This window comes from Frieseomelitta varia, unplaced genomic scaffold, assembly GCF_011392965.1.
Source record: "Frieseomelitta varia isolate USP_RPSP 00005682 unplaced genomic scaffold, Fvar_1.2 scaffold_936, whole genome shotgun sequence".
NCBI lineage: Eukaryota > Metazoa > Arthropoda > Insecta > Hymenoptera > Apidae > Frieseomelitta > Frieseomelitta varia.
In genome coordinates this window covers 247,880-262,917 of record NW_025110741.1, presented here as the reverse complement: position 1 = coordinate 262,917, position 15,038 = coordinate 247,880, and positions in this window count along the sequence as shown.

Genomic DNA, 15,038 nt, shown 5'->3' with positions numbered 1-15,038 from the left:
GAATTTTTAATCTTGAAAATCGCTGGTCTTTGAAATCAATTCGTATTAAATTTTAAAAAAATGTTCGCTAAGTAATTATATAAAGACGCAGATTCGTACGTGCGTAATTATTTTCTCGAGTCAGAAAGAACAAATGCAACAGCTCGCACGCGTACACAGACGGTGGAAAATTCCACTGAAATTATGCTCTATGAATAACCATTATTTCATCTCTGATACCGGTTGCCTCTCAATATGTTACAAACAAAGCAATTCCGTTCTGCACTACGTTTCTTCTTTCGGAAGAATCTACAAGCTCAAGCTTGGCAGAAACGTAGTATCGTACACGCGCGAGAACGAACACAAAGTTGATGCAGTTCGCAAAACGCGAAACGTTGGTTTCCTCGTTACAAGCGGTTTTCCTTTCGCCTCGTTACCCTGGAAATTGCGGGGCCGTCTGCAAAATTTCGGCAAAGAATGTTTAATTGATGCCGCTCCGCGAAACACGCCACAAAATTAAAATTAAACTCACTCCGATTGCTCCAACGGTCCTGATAATTTTTCCGGGAAGCATCCTCGAGAAACGTGGAAGCCCAATTGCAGCGAAAGTGGGACTCGGTTCTCTCGCGGATGGAATAACGAAACTGTCGATAGATTCGTTGATTCTGCGGGAGGGAACGATCGCGAAGTTCTTCTTCTTTTTAGACTTAATTACGAAAGCGTTCGATCGCGCGTGAAATGAAAATACCTTGGAGAATTTACAACGAAGGAACACCGAGGTGTATTCACGTCTTTTATTGTGTATTTCTACTTCGCCGAACGATACCAATCTAGCGTTCGACAAAGCAGCGTTTATCGTCGCGTGTCTGAAACTCTTTCGAGGAATGGGATAAAGACAGGGAGAAGAGAGGGGGGAAAAAGAACTCGAAGAAATTGAAAAATAAGATCTTTTGTACGTCTCTATCGTTCGTGACGTTTGTCGAACGCAAAGGACTCCGCGCGGACCGGAGAGAGAGCGGACGGAGCGTTAAAATATTCGTGCATGCATTCGGGCCGTTTCCGTTGCTTCTTTAACTACGCGCACGATGCCGTTAGTTTCGTTAAACGATCGCTGACACTCGAATCAATAACAATCGCGCTCGAGCGGAAAACGAGGCGAGCGAAAAAATGTTGTTTGTAATTCAACGACCGACAACTCTTAACCGTTTCAGAACTATTTTCAACGGTTTTATATCGGAAGATGGTCGATAGCGTGCGGTTTCACAATCTTTCTTCTCTTTTCCTCTCTGTTTTTTTTTTTTTTTTTTTTTTTTTAATTGCAGCGTTGTCTGTTTTTTTTCTTTTTTTTGTTTGTTTTTTTTTTTTTTTTTTTTTTTTTTTCTTTATTAATAACAGATCCCATTCCACTTCTGTCTCGTGTTATTTCGAGACAGCGGCGTCGACGTGAAAAATGAGTTTCTGCACGTTTAAAGGTTTAACGCGAGGTCGCTTTCGTTTCAGAAAGAAACGACCCGGCTCGAAAGTTCAAGCTCATCGCGCTCTACATTCGTTCGTCTACGCGTACAAATATATTTGCCGATTTAAATCGTTGCGTCTGTGTTTCGTTAATCGTCTTACGGTCATCTTTTAGGAGAAATTCTTCTTTTTTTTTTTTTTTGTCTTTCGAAGTTTCTTCGAGCTTTCGTTTCAGTCGTTCGCGGCTCGGTCACAAGAGAGGAGGGAGAAGTGGAGGAAAATAGAAACACGAGGCTGGAAATTAGTGGAGTCGAATAACAGAAACGAGGAGATTAAACTCATCCAGCTTTGCGGAAATTACATTCATTAAAACGCTAAACTGAAGGTACGAAAACAGTCTTTAAAAGGGTGAAAGGGAGGGCGTCGACGGTGGATCAGGTCGCGGCGACGAATAAAATTGTGCTCGATGGGCGGGTGCTGTGCTCGCCGCGAGATCGTGAGGAATAAATATCAACGTCGTCGTTATTTAGCGGACCATTTGTCGTGCGTGACTTCGGTCGCAGAGGATAAATTTTAACGTGTTCGAGCCATATGGCAACGACGCCATATATGCGTCCTATAATGCAATAATCGGCCACGTGTGGTCTGTGGAACAGAATTGATGTCAATCGATATCGCCCAAAAAGAGTAACAGCCGAAATTTGGAATTGAAAAAGTTAAGGAACATTTAAATAGGTTCTATTTGAAACACGGATCGTAGTACATTTTCAAGGAATTGTACAAGTCTCGATGAGATGAATGGACAAACAAATTCTTTTAAAAGTCAAAGTTACCGAGAACTAATAAAAAATATAAAAATAAAAATTTCTCTGTCGGAGATAATTTGTTGGTCAATATTAAAATTATTCTCAATATTTGTAGCAAATACTGACACTGAATATTATTCAATGAACATAAAAATGAATTTTTAATTAAAATAAATTAAAATAACTTGTTTCAATAAAAACTTTTATTATACTGATTCTAAAATATCTCTGTTCCACCTGAGAACTATTCGAAAATGTTCCTAAAAAAATTCCACAGAAACAGATATTTTTTTTGTACGAAATATGGCAAGTTCGAACAGAATTTTTTTCTAAAAGCGAAAAGAACCTGTTAATTTCGATCCCTGAAGTTGGCATTAATTTAAAAAATAAGATAAAACACCACTGCTCTACGAACAGATTATACGCTGTACAACTAGAACGGACGTAGAAGTAAAATTAGAGATAACATCGAGAATTTAAATATACCTATGTGACTTTTCAATTTGGCTCTTTCTCTCCATTTTGAAATTCTGCCAGAATGCTTAATTTTCTCCGGGCACGAAACGGCGTGTTAACGCGCTAACGACGAATCAATAATGTTTAATCGCTAGCATCAACGCGTGTCGATCATCGGAACGGCGAAAATTTGTTCCTTTCGGCAACAACAGAGAATAATGGCACAGATTATAATCATTTTTCGGCAAATTACGGAACATGTGTTTCACTAACTCACGTATGCTCGTCGAAACAACAGAAGGAGGCTTTCATTCTAATGAAATTTTCTTGTGCTTCGAGCGATTTCCTAGCTTTTAGGAATGAAACAGATTCAGAAATAGATCGTGAGAAAAGGAAAGCAATTTACGAGATCCTCCTACGCATTTGCTTCCCTTAAGTAAAATCTTCAACGCGGTTTAGATGCGTCGAAGCGTTAAATGTCTCTCCTCACTCTGAAATTAATATCGAAACTAAATCTCCTAAACAGTTCCATCGCTTTCTACTAAACATGTGCCACTTTTTTTTTTTTTTTTTTTGCTCATAATACACGTACTTACGGCACATGTTTCGAAATGGAACTTGCACGATCATAAATCTGCAAATTTTATTACGCAATGAAAGTTATACGAGCCGCACGGGGAGAAAGAAATATAACACAGTGTACATAATACGTTTCCTCGAGTATTTGATAAATCATGCAGCGTGCATGAAACATTAAACGCGCAAATCTTCTTTAGCAAAACAACCCATAAACTCTATTGACATTTAAGCTTGTGTAATCTTTGTTCGTAACGTGCAAATGGCGTAAAAGAGACGAAGCTCCGGCTCACCGTGATTTTTCTTAATTTCGAAACCTTGATTTACTGAACCATTTGTTCGGATTGACAGGTGCAAAAATATTTTGCTAGAAAAAACAAAAAGGAACAAGTGGATGCGTATAACAAGACCGTGGACGTAGGAAAAACGCGAATCGATACGAAATTCTGGAACAAGGATAAAACGCAGCGAACAGCGCATTCGCAAAAAAAAAAAAAAAAACAGCGTCATTGAAAATAATTAAAGCCAAACATTGTTGAACGTTCGAAACAAGGTTGCCACTAACGATACAGCTTTTCCAGCGGCTGGGACATTAATTACGCATTTAACCCGCATTCACGGGGACGCAACTTTTCACAAGCATCCACTCGAGTCGGCGAGAAACCAAGGGTTGGTCTCCGTGCACCGAAAGCCAGGGGAGCCTAGCTTCTTTTCAAACGAACGCTTCAAAAATATTCTGCCCCAGATTCGTCTGGCTGACCCACGGCGACCCACCGTGGCGACGTTCTTACCCACCATGACCGATTCGAATGCACCGAGAACGTCAACAAATTATGACGAATAATCGTAACGTGCAACACGGCCAGAGGTACTTAACCAACCGCCATTACCGCGCGGCTATTTTTCAAACGGACGAGGTATCGTTAGCGGCGTTGAACATCTCTCCCTCCTTTTTCTTTCTTTTTTTCCTTTTTTTTTTTTTAAGTCTGACCGCCGCGAGGATCCAAATTAACCGACACACGCTATCGGGGATTCTTCGATACCGCGGCTGGTGGCGGCGGTCCTTCTCCTCCTCCCAGCAAAAGTTCAAAAGTTACGCCGCCGTGGGATTATTAATTTCTCGAAGCGACCGAAAGAGCACCGTTCCGCCGACCGGCCACAAGTTTCGAGGGCTCTTACGTCGTCCAAAGATAATGAGAAAAATGAAACGCTCCCGTTGCCTCCCGTCCGTGGAGGCCAGCACGGGAACACACCTCCGCTTGCGCATCGCGTCGTTCCGAATCTAAAAGCTTTTGCTCTGCACGAAGGGGTCGATGCTGTTGGTTTCCTTCCCCACCAACTTTTTACCGCCATAGCTCTCCGACTGTTATGAAATACTGACGTGTTTCGCGGTTGGCGAGTAACAGCGTGGCTGTCAATGCTCTTACCGGAGAAACGTAGAAGGACGGTCTCCAGGGAGTAAAGTTACTTCGTGACGTGTTCGCGGATAGGGAATTCGTTTGTAGGTCAAAAGACCGGTTCTCGTTTGGCCGATTCATTACTCAATCGAGATTTTTAGAGGTGACCCTGCATCTTAACAGTTTACCCTCCTTCTCATCGTTCAAGTCGACGATTGCTCGAGAAAAATTACTCGTACGATAAATTCTTTCGACAGAACAGAAAAAAGAAATACAAAATACAATCCCCTGAAAAAGAAAATTTATCCGTTGATCATTATCTCCGTGCACAATTTGTCGATAAATAACCGAGCATGTTATATCGTGTGTATAGAGAGTGAATGGAGAAGAAGATTCGCAACTTCTAGGGTAGGCAATGCTCGCCGAAACATGGAAAAAGTTCTAACAAACGTGCGTCGAAAAGTCAATAGTTTCAAAGTTATTAAACGATTTTTTGTTCCGATTGAAATGCTTGTGACAAAAGTTAAACGAGTTTCTGCTGTTTTATTAACACTAGGACTATCGACGATTAAAAATAGAACACATCCTAGAAAGAGAATCTTTGAAAGATATACCTACGTAATTAGGTATGTCAAGCATGCATAGAAATCCTCCTGTGATCAGAAAAAAAAAGTTATATATATATATAATATATATATAATAGCTCTCGAAGCGAAGAAATTCGAAACAAAAAATCGTTTGTAACTTTGAAACTATTAATTTCTCGGCCCATATTCAACAGAACCTTTCCTTCGTATTTCGGCGAATATCTACCCTAAAAGTTATAAACTCTTTTTCCTCTTCACCCTGTATATATATATATATATATATATATATATATAAATTCATGCAACGCGTGGTTTGGGACTGGCTCGCCTTCGGTAAGGACCGGTCTTCTCTTTTACCATGAAACAAAACGGCTCGGATATCGAACGTTTTGAACGTCCACGGGTCACGGTTGTTGCTACAGGGCTGGCGAGATTGTCAAAGGGGCTGTTACGTTGTCCGTCATTGTAATTGCCACAAAACCATGAGCGCTGGCTGCGTTGCCAAGTCGTAACTAACCAAGTAAGATTTAGATTATGGCCGAAGGAGCGCGCGAAGGGCGTTTCGAGGCGGATAATAATGCCGGACGAAGCCGCAGGGCCGCCGATATTATTGTATGGTCCATTCGTGTTCTCACGGGGATCTCGTCTTGTAGGGACATCGTTCTCGTTGCACACGATTGCGGTCGCGATCCTCTCTTTCCACTGAATTTGATTCGCGTCCACTTCGATGCGTGACATTTTTTTCTTTTTCGCTCGGGACAAAGCGAGAGAGAGAGAGAGAGAGAGAGAGAGAGAGAGAGAAATCTCGTTGTATCGAGTATCGAGCTTTCGTTACTATTTTTTTTTTTTTTTTTTTTAACCGCGGCGTAAAAATGATATTGTATAAAGCTCCGGGGAATTGACGAAAGAGAAAAAGAGAAATAACGCCAGGTGATAATGGCAAAAATGTTCGCCGAGAGTAACGAACGACTTGCGGAGAAAAACAAGGCGATCGTTTTGAATCTGTTTTTAGAATCCGCGCGGAAATTATATTAACTCAGCGACACTTCTCTGTCAGATAACTAAAAAATTGTACGCTATTCTGATTTACGTGTATTAATATCAGGAAATAATGAACAATTAACGTTTCAGAACTACCAAAGTGGACAAAATGACCAATTTGTAATTTTTGTTAGATATTTTATAGACGTAAAACAGTAGCGTATTCTTAAAGTGTGTAGTCCATTGTGTTACAAAGTTTCTTTAGTTTTTTCACTTCAATGTCCCAGATGGAAATTTTTCGTTGTAATTGTCGATAGTCCTAGTGTTAATAAAACAGCAGAAATTCGTCTAAATGAAATTTAACGTTCAAATCTGCGATGCCTACCGATGTTTGGTCGATTGAAAAATATAGAAATACAGGCAGACAATGGTCCTAGAGATTTCATTGTTTTCCAATCCGCATCCGCATTTGGCGGCGTTTGACGACGAGGGGCATCGGTGTTCGCAATAAAGCGACACGGTCAGAACAACACTTCAAAGCATTATTTATTCGAGCGGAACGGGCGGAGCGAATAAGTAATTTCAGAAGGGTTTAACCTTCATGAAATATTCCGCGTGGCAGGACTCTTTGTGAATCCGACTGGGCAGGCCGTGCTCGTAATATATGTCGCGGCTTAAAAGCCTCCTTTCTACGGAATGCGTAATTATTTTTTAATGCACATTATTAAATACCCGAGCGTCTCTGCGCTTGTATCATCGCGGACCTGGCCCCATGACCATTTGCGAATGCGTGACTTTGCAATCATATATTCGCCGGAAAGAACATATTACGCGACCAGCCGCGTCAAACTACCGGTACATCATGGGGAATTTATGCGTTCGATCGACCGACCGCATATGATGATGCGCCCCGTATTAAACCGTGAAGATCGAGGTCCAAAATATTCTGTCACGGTGTATCCGGAAGTATTTGTGCAACGATTTATCAAGCGTACGCTCGAATAAAAATTATTCGAACGTTATTGTTGTTATTGTTCTTCTCAGAAAATTTGTATTCTGCTGATACTCCGTCTGTATCCCACGCAATGACACAATTTAATTAGAATATCTTTACCGAGTACCCGGTAATTTTGTCAAATACTTGAGACTAGAATCATTATTATCTGACACGCGTGATATAACTTTATCTGGTAATTCGACTAATTTACATCTTTGTGACAAATAATAATAATAAGACAAATCATAATTTAAATATCCAAATTTATAAAAACTTATTCGTGTATGCCAAAGCTCTGTGCAAAGAATATTCTGCACAGCCGAAAACATTGTTAGTTCAAGCCAATTAATCGGGAACTTAATTTTTGTACAAAGATAAAGACATCTATTTTGAGATAGTCAATTCGTTGTTTCATTATTTATCGCTGACGTATAGTTATCCGTGTTCCATAGAGTAGAAATAACAGATACGTAGTCTCAACTATCTCACAAGTAACTCCACGTTTAACCGTACAATTGGCGGTAGCTAACAATGCAAAATTTAGCACCGAAGCCGGAGCTTCGGAAGTTCGTGTGCGATTTTCACGGTAAACTAAACGCGTGATCCAATGCGCGGTATTTGTCCAGGAAGAGTAAAACGAGAAACAAGCTGAAGAGCCGGGAGGAGAGAGGTATAAATCGAGGAAAGGAGGAAAAGGGAAACAGAAGGGGAGATGGCGAAGAAGGTCGGTGGTTACGACGGCAGACGTTGGCTCGCGTGCTAAACTATGCATGTAATACGCTGAATTATTTTAACCTCCGCGCGCCTCTTCCCAGCCGGCACTCACATGGGAGAGAGATTACGCCACCTTGAATTCTTAAGCCGCTGTTGCAATTGCCAAGTGCAGCCGAGGGCAAGTCGCCAGCCGGTCTAATTAACGGCCACGTCGGCCCATCGAGAGGAGAGTCGTCAAAAACGATCAAAAAGTAAGATGGCCGAGGCTGCGTTTCCTTTCTGTTGCACGCACGCTTGCCCCCTCTCTCTCTCTCTCTCTCTCTCTCTCTCTTTGTCTCTCGTTCTTCCAAGCACCACTGTCCCTACGTGCTGCCTCGCTTCTGCGATTCTCCAACACTTGTTACGTCCGAGAGCTGTGCGACTGAATCCAATTTCACGTATAATTCGTATAATAAATTCGATACGTTCACGGTGCATGAGTTTGACTACAATGCCAGGTGCCTAGCAACTTAATGAAACGGAACCATCTTTGATCCCGCGCTCGTTCTCTACCGCGTGCGAATGCTCCATTTGCGTCAAGCTGCATTCGATACTTGGCGATAAAACAAACAACAATTTGTCGACAAGACAGATAACAATCCGAGTAAAATGCATATAAACATAACGATTGAAACATGATCTTTCAATCTCTTAGTGTTCTACGTGTCGATCCGCGCACGTGACGGCACGTGATCAGTTTCACATTCGGAATGGAGCTACTCAAAAATTGCAAATACCGTGAAATAAAATTATATTCGGGTAATTATTCGGTGTGCAACGGTGATCTACCAGATTCGCAGGAAATATCAAGCGTTTACGAAAGAGGCTAGGATTTGCACGATACCGCTGGTTCACCTTTATCGTCACAAAGATGTCGTTGCTACCGCAGACTGCGATCTTCGCTTTGTTCCACGAGAGAATGCACTAGAGTTCTAGTTGTTCGTAGGTGGAGAGCAATAATTTTGCACGTCGTGGCCAATCCTGGGGAAAGGACAGGAACGGTTCAACCGTTCAACCATACGAGGGAACTGCCGAAAAGGATCGTTCCGCATTTAAATAACGATCTCTTTTGCGGTACGTGCGACGATATCGAATGCGACGAGCGTAATTTCAACCTTTTATATCTAGACTTCCAAGTTGAAACGGAGAAATCACATTTTTCGCGGAGTACGTATTTTGTTGGCGTTCAGACAGGTTTTCTCGTGGCCAATTTATCCGTATCCAAGGCTGTATTCTACGTGTTCCGTAACACAGCTAAACACTGTCATTAATATTTACCAGTCGTATTCCTCCAGAAAACCGTCATTAATGACAAGTAGCTGTTTCCTTAAAAAAAAAAAAAAAAAAAAAAAAAAAAAACATCAAATCTCGACCTCTTGGTTGTTTGACGCGCGTGACAAACGCGCGTTTTTCATCGAGCGAGCCTCTGGCAGAAAGTCCAATTCGCGGACGGATGAGCCGGGGCTCGGAACGGAGTAGACGAGAGACCGTGGTATAAATTCGCGTAATTTTCTACGATGGGATTCCGCCGGTGTCGACGGTGGAAACGTAGCTTCCTCCTCTCATTTACTCCACCTACGTCTCGCTTGAAAGCCACGTACACGTGTATGGAGAACGGTGTGAACAGCGGCGAAGACGAATGGAATGAAATACGGTGGAGCGGTGGCAAGAAGAGGACGAAGAGGGATTCCGCCGGCCAAGATCCTAAAGATAAATCGAAGAAACGGCGCAGGAAGGGAAGAGAGAGAGAGAGAGAGAGAGAGAGAGAGAGAGAAAGAAAAGTCTGAAGACCCGGGCCGAGATTATGAAGAGATCTCGTTCTCTCGAATTAAGGAGCTTTCAACGCAGGTGGTACCTGCGCGAGGAATATTTTCAAAAACTACTTCCTCGACGTTCGATTGACGCGGTAATAAAGCTGGAAACGGAGATCATTTTCAAAGGAGACGGACGCTTTACGCTGCTTGGAATAATATCCCGCGCGATATAAAAGTCAGAGAGATATTCCTGCACATTTCTGAACACGGTGGAAGGGGGCTGCATTACTCTTGATCCATTGGTATTGCAAGTGTAATATTACCGTTGAAATTGTCCATGTAAATTCTACTTTACGTCGACTCGTTTTTCCAAGGGAAAATTGAAAAGGGGGGGGGGGGCAAGAAAGAGCAACAAAACAAAAGGAAACAAAGAGAGTGAGAGAGAGAGAGAGAGAGAGAGTACAGAGGGGAAAAACACGAAAGGCAATTTGCTTGTAATTCCTGCGCATCGTAGCGAGTGGTATGAACCACGAGAGATCAGACACGTTAATATTCCTTCAATTTAACGTTGCCAAGTATTAAGTTGTGCTCTCGAGAGAACAGGAAGAGAGAGAGAGAGAGAGAGAGAGAAGCGGGAAAAATATCAGGCGTCATAAAGAATAAAGAAAACAGGGAAACACGAGAGAATAACACACGAAGCGATTTATAACAGTCTAAAACGGCGAATTAGTAGTATAAAGCTTCATAAGTCAGACGCTCACCGGCTATTTCATCGCTGGAAATCTTTCCCAGCGCTGGTGTTGCTTGCGTTCGGAAAACAAAAAACAAAGAAAACCTATTCCGCGTTTGTTCTCTTAATAAAGATTGGGAGGGAACGCAAACGTTTACGCAAACACGTATGTACGTTCATAAAAAAAAAAAAAGTGTGTCTCGCGCGATACAAATTCGCAAAGAATTCAGAGCGCGAGCGTGGGCGACGTGGATGGAACCTTTTCGGAATCTGTTTGCGCAGGGGACGCAATTCCAAGGTCGATCGTCAATTTCCAATGCAAAGTCCGAAACGAAAGGAAAGAGACGAACGAGAGAGGCGAGAGAAGGAGGAGAGGGATTCATCTTGATTTCTCGCGTAGCGGAATCAATCGTGGCAGTGTTGCAGCGGCCGTGTCAAAATCGGCGAGATTCAACGAGCCAATATATGGGTAAGGGCGGCGGAACCAGGTCGAGCAGCGGAAACGAAACGAAACGAAACGAAACGTCCTCGAACACGAAAATCCGACGAATAAAAAAGGAGAAAGGCGGAGGGAAGCTGAGGCAATAAAGCTGGGAAAAGGAACGACGGACCAATAAATTTTTCCTTCCTCCGTTGCAAAGGGAGTATCGACGACAACGCTTGTCGCGCGACGCCCGGACGAAAGAGACGCCTGTCGCCGACGCGAAATGCGAAGAACAAAGGCGAGTGGCGCACGTGTGTGCCCGCGATACCTGTACGACACAACTAGGAAACGAGGTTGCAGAGATGGGAGCACGCGCGCGCGCGCCCTCGCTCGCTCGCTCGCACCAAATCGTGGTCGACACACAGTGACAATTACCGGTGGCAGTCAGCTAGCCTGGGCTCCCTTCCTCCCCTTTCCGCCCTTTCTATCTCATACATTAAAGATGTCGCCGGTTCCCTGACAATACCTGCCAAGATTGCGTCATATGTTACCCCCGTGGAACGGAGGAACGTGGTGGGAGGGCGAGGAGCGCTTCGGAAACGAAAGGAAAGAGGACGAAAGAGTATCTTGACGCGGTGGCTGCCCGGGCTGACGGAACGATTTGAATTTTGCATTAAACATCAATGCGTGGATTCCACCTCCTCTCCCCTCCCCCCGACCATCCGTGTTTGCCCCCTGCAATTTCACCTTTATTGGATATATACCCGTGGCGACCTGTACCCAGACGATCGAACGCGGACTAACTCTCTCTCTCTCTCCCCTCTCGACCTGCCCAAACTGTATCGTTTCCTTCCAACCGTTTTCCACCCTTTTCTGTCCTCTTCCTTCCGGAGATCGAGAGGAGAACGTGAGTTTTCTCACGTTATACAGCGAGTTCGATTCTCCACCGGGATCGATAACTAGAGAGATCGTTACGGCTTTTACGTAATTATCTGCAGACACACGTGTAAAAGCAGCGCATTAGGGGGCTGTTCAATATGGATACTGCGTCGCGTCGTGTGCTTATGACATTTCAATCGCTATTCAGGCTGCGGGAACAACGCGCCAGGGACACGCGTCTAAGCAACGACGCAAGCATCAACCGCGAGAAATTTCTCAGAGAACGGATCGTCATCCCTCGGATTCGTCGATTGACTTTTACCTTTTTATTTCATGAGAGAATCAACCTAGGAGAAATTAGATGAAAATTTAGATGAACATTGTGGTTGTAACATCAAGATCGATGTAATAATTCCGCACCACATTTCAGTGTAAATGATTCAGTGAAACGAGAACACAACAGCCCAATAGAAAGTAAAAATGGAAAAGAAATCACCCAGCATGCATTGCATAAAATGCAGAGAATGGAGGTCATATTGAACGTGAACTGTGACCGATAAGTACGTCGATACGAATTATTTATTTCGAACTCGTGCAAATGTGAAGGTCATCGAGCGTCTACATTATTCAACTTGTCTTTATACTTGCTTCTTCTTTATAAAATATAAAAAGAAATAAGTATATATTTCATTTTAAAAATTGAAGGTCAGTTCCCGAAAAAAATGGTGAGACCAGAGAAAAAAATTCTGCGTATCATTACCTTGCGTACAGAAAAAGAAAAAAACTTCTTCCATTTTTCCCGAAAAATTCTCAGGAAACAGCGAGGCCAGAAAAAAAAGTTCCAAATTACGTACAGAAAAAAGAAAAAAGAACAATACAACTATGTGCTCATTCATTTTTCCATAGCACCTATCGTAAATTTGCCAACACCCTGTATACACGATCGTTTAACTGTGCAGCAACGTTGCAATGACATATAAAAAAAAAAAAATGTCGCTTATCTATGTACATTAAAAGTACCTTCGTACTGCGAAAATTATCAAGTATCCAGCGATCGTTTATTAGCTTTGAATTCCAGCGTCGTGAATTTGAATACTCGCTTTTGTGTTCCAGCGTCTGGTTGGCGATGATCTTGCGGACAGTTTGTAAGGAGCGTACTAAATTAAAATGGGCGATGGGATGAACGAGAGTGGAAACAGCGTAACGGCGTAGAGTTGGTTTTAATTTAAGTAATACGAGCTGAGTGAACGACACCGACAGATAAAAGTAACAAGTGCGGGTTGGCAAAACTCCAATGCGGCGTAACTGTACGAGCGATATGCAATTTTACTCCGTTTGACGCGCATCGGCGGCAGACCTGTTAATTAGACCAAAATCCATGCGCGCGGGCAAGAAAAATACGCGAATTAAATGAACGTCGAACTGCGCTAATTAAAATGGTTTTCTCGGATTTAAGTGCGCTGTTAACGCCGCACCGAATACATGGAAATTCATATATTCAGTCTCGCGCGCAGATGGGAATAAAATCGTCCGGTTAATGAATACGCCAAAGTCTTCATTAAAATCGCGCGATACGATCGAAAAATATGTTTGTCCCGGCCGACACGGTATCTCTTTTAGTAATTTAACGATCGAACGCCCGATTCAATTTCCTTTGAAACAGCATCGAACGAAATCCCTCTTCGTAAAGGAAGATTCGCATTGCAATAGATTCGATTCTCGAGGTTTCGACGATCAAGATATTTCGCCGTGTGTGTGTGTGTGTGTGTGTCTCAGATCATACGAGTCAAGAGCAAATTACCGCCTCGATTTCTCAGATGTGATCGATCGGTCGGCCGTCAAGACGTGTTATACGTAAGAACGCATCGAACGCGATCGGTACGACTGGCGAATTGCCCATTCGCGTCTAATGCAACGTCAATCCTCTTAAAGTTCTTCCATTCTTTCGCCCGCTTTGTCATCCAGCAGCACGTTCCCCCGAAAAAGTACATAGACGAACGTGTCGGAACGGAGAGAGAGAGAAAGATCCTCAGATCGTTGCGTAATAATTGCACACATTCGAATCAGAAGAGATGGAGTACAAAAAAAAGTGCAGCACGGTCGTTCTCGCGAAATCCTTTGGAATGATGATTATTCGACCGAGGAGCAAAGGTAGACAGTTCTCTCCGCTGCCACAAAAGTGAAACAGCTGCGACGCACTCGGAGCAAACGCACAATGCACGGTTTTGAATTGCTGCGGTATTTAAGACGGCGGTTGAATCATCCAACGAGGAAGCATCGCGCGATACACAAAAATAGACAAGAAGGAGACATGAATGCGAATGAGCATTATCGAGCTCGCAGATACCACCTTTTTCTTCGCGTTTGCCGACACGCGACACGCTACAAACCTCTTAGAACGCACAAGAAGAATTTACATTCCCTGCCCGGCGAAATCTCTCTTCGAGGAGAATCAAGCGAAACGCAACTTTCGAATGGAACTCGACGGAATTCTAAAAAGAGCGCTCCGGATAAATCCGAAAGCAAATAATTTCACTTTGTGCGAGCGGAATGTTTGACGAACTAATTCCGGAGGAGACTCGATTTCCTTGGCGATTTTCTTCGAAAATCTGCAGGAAAATCGTTTCCTCCGCCCTTCTCCCCCCTCCAGTTTCCGGCTTCGTTTCAACTTTAGATTAATCCCTCGCGAAAGTTTCGCAACTTTTTTAATACCATACTGACAAATTCTCTCTGCTCCTCGTGAAACATCAGGCCACGCCTGCGCACGCACAGAGAGAGAGAGAGAGAGAGAAAGAGAGAGAGAGTCCTCGTGATCCTCGATAATTAATATATAATACCTGTCGCAGAATGATCTCTGTGATATAACAGATAATGACGGCCGATAAATCCTCCGATGAGGCGATGAAAAATCCGGCGCCTGCAGCGTGGTAATTCCACGCGCAAAGTTCCGAAATTCACGAGCAGGAATATAATCAGAAACTACACAGCCATAATCCAATGAATTATTCTAATCACTATTCAGTTACGATTCGAGTTACACACGATACGCTGCGGGATTTAATCGGAAATAAGCACGCTGCGGCGCAATCGTTACCCCGGCACGATGTAATACCACGGTAATGACAATAGTCGTGCAGTTAAACGATATTTAATACTAATTATTTGTTGCGTTACTCAACGAGACATTTATAGCGCTCCCTTGCGCCTGTTTCCCCCGATTACACGGACTATCCGACCCGCTGAACACCACGGTTCTTCCCAACG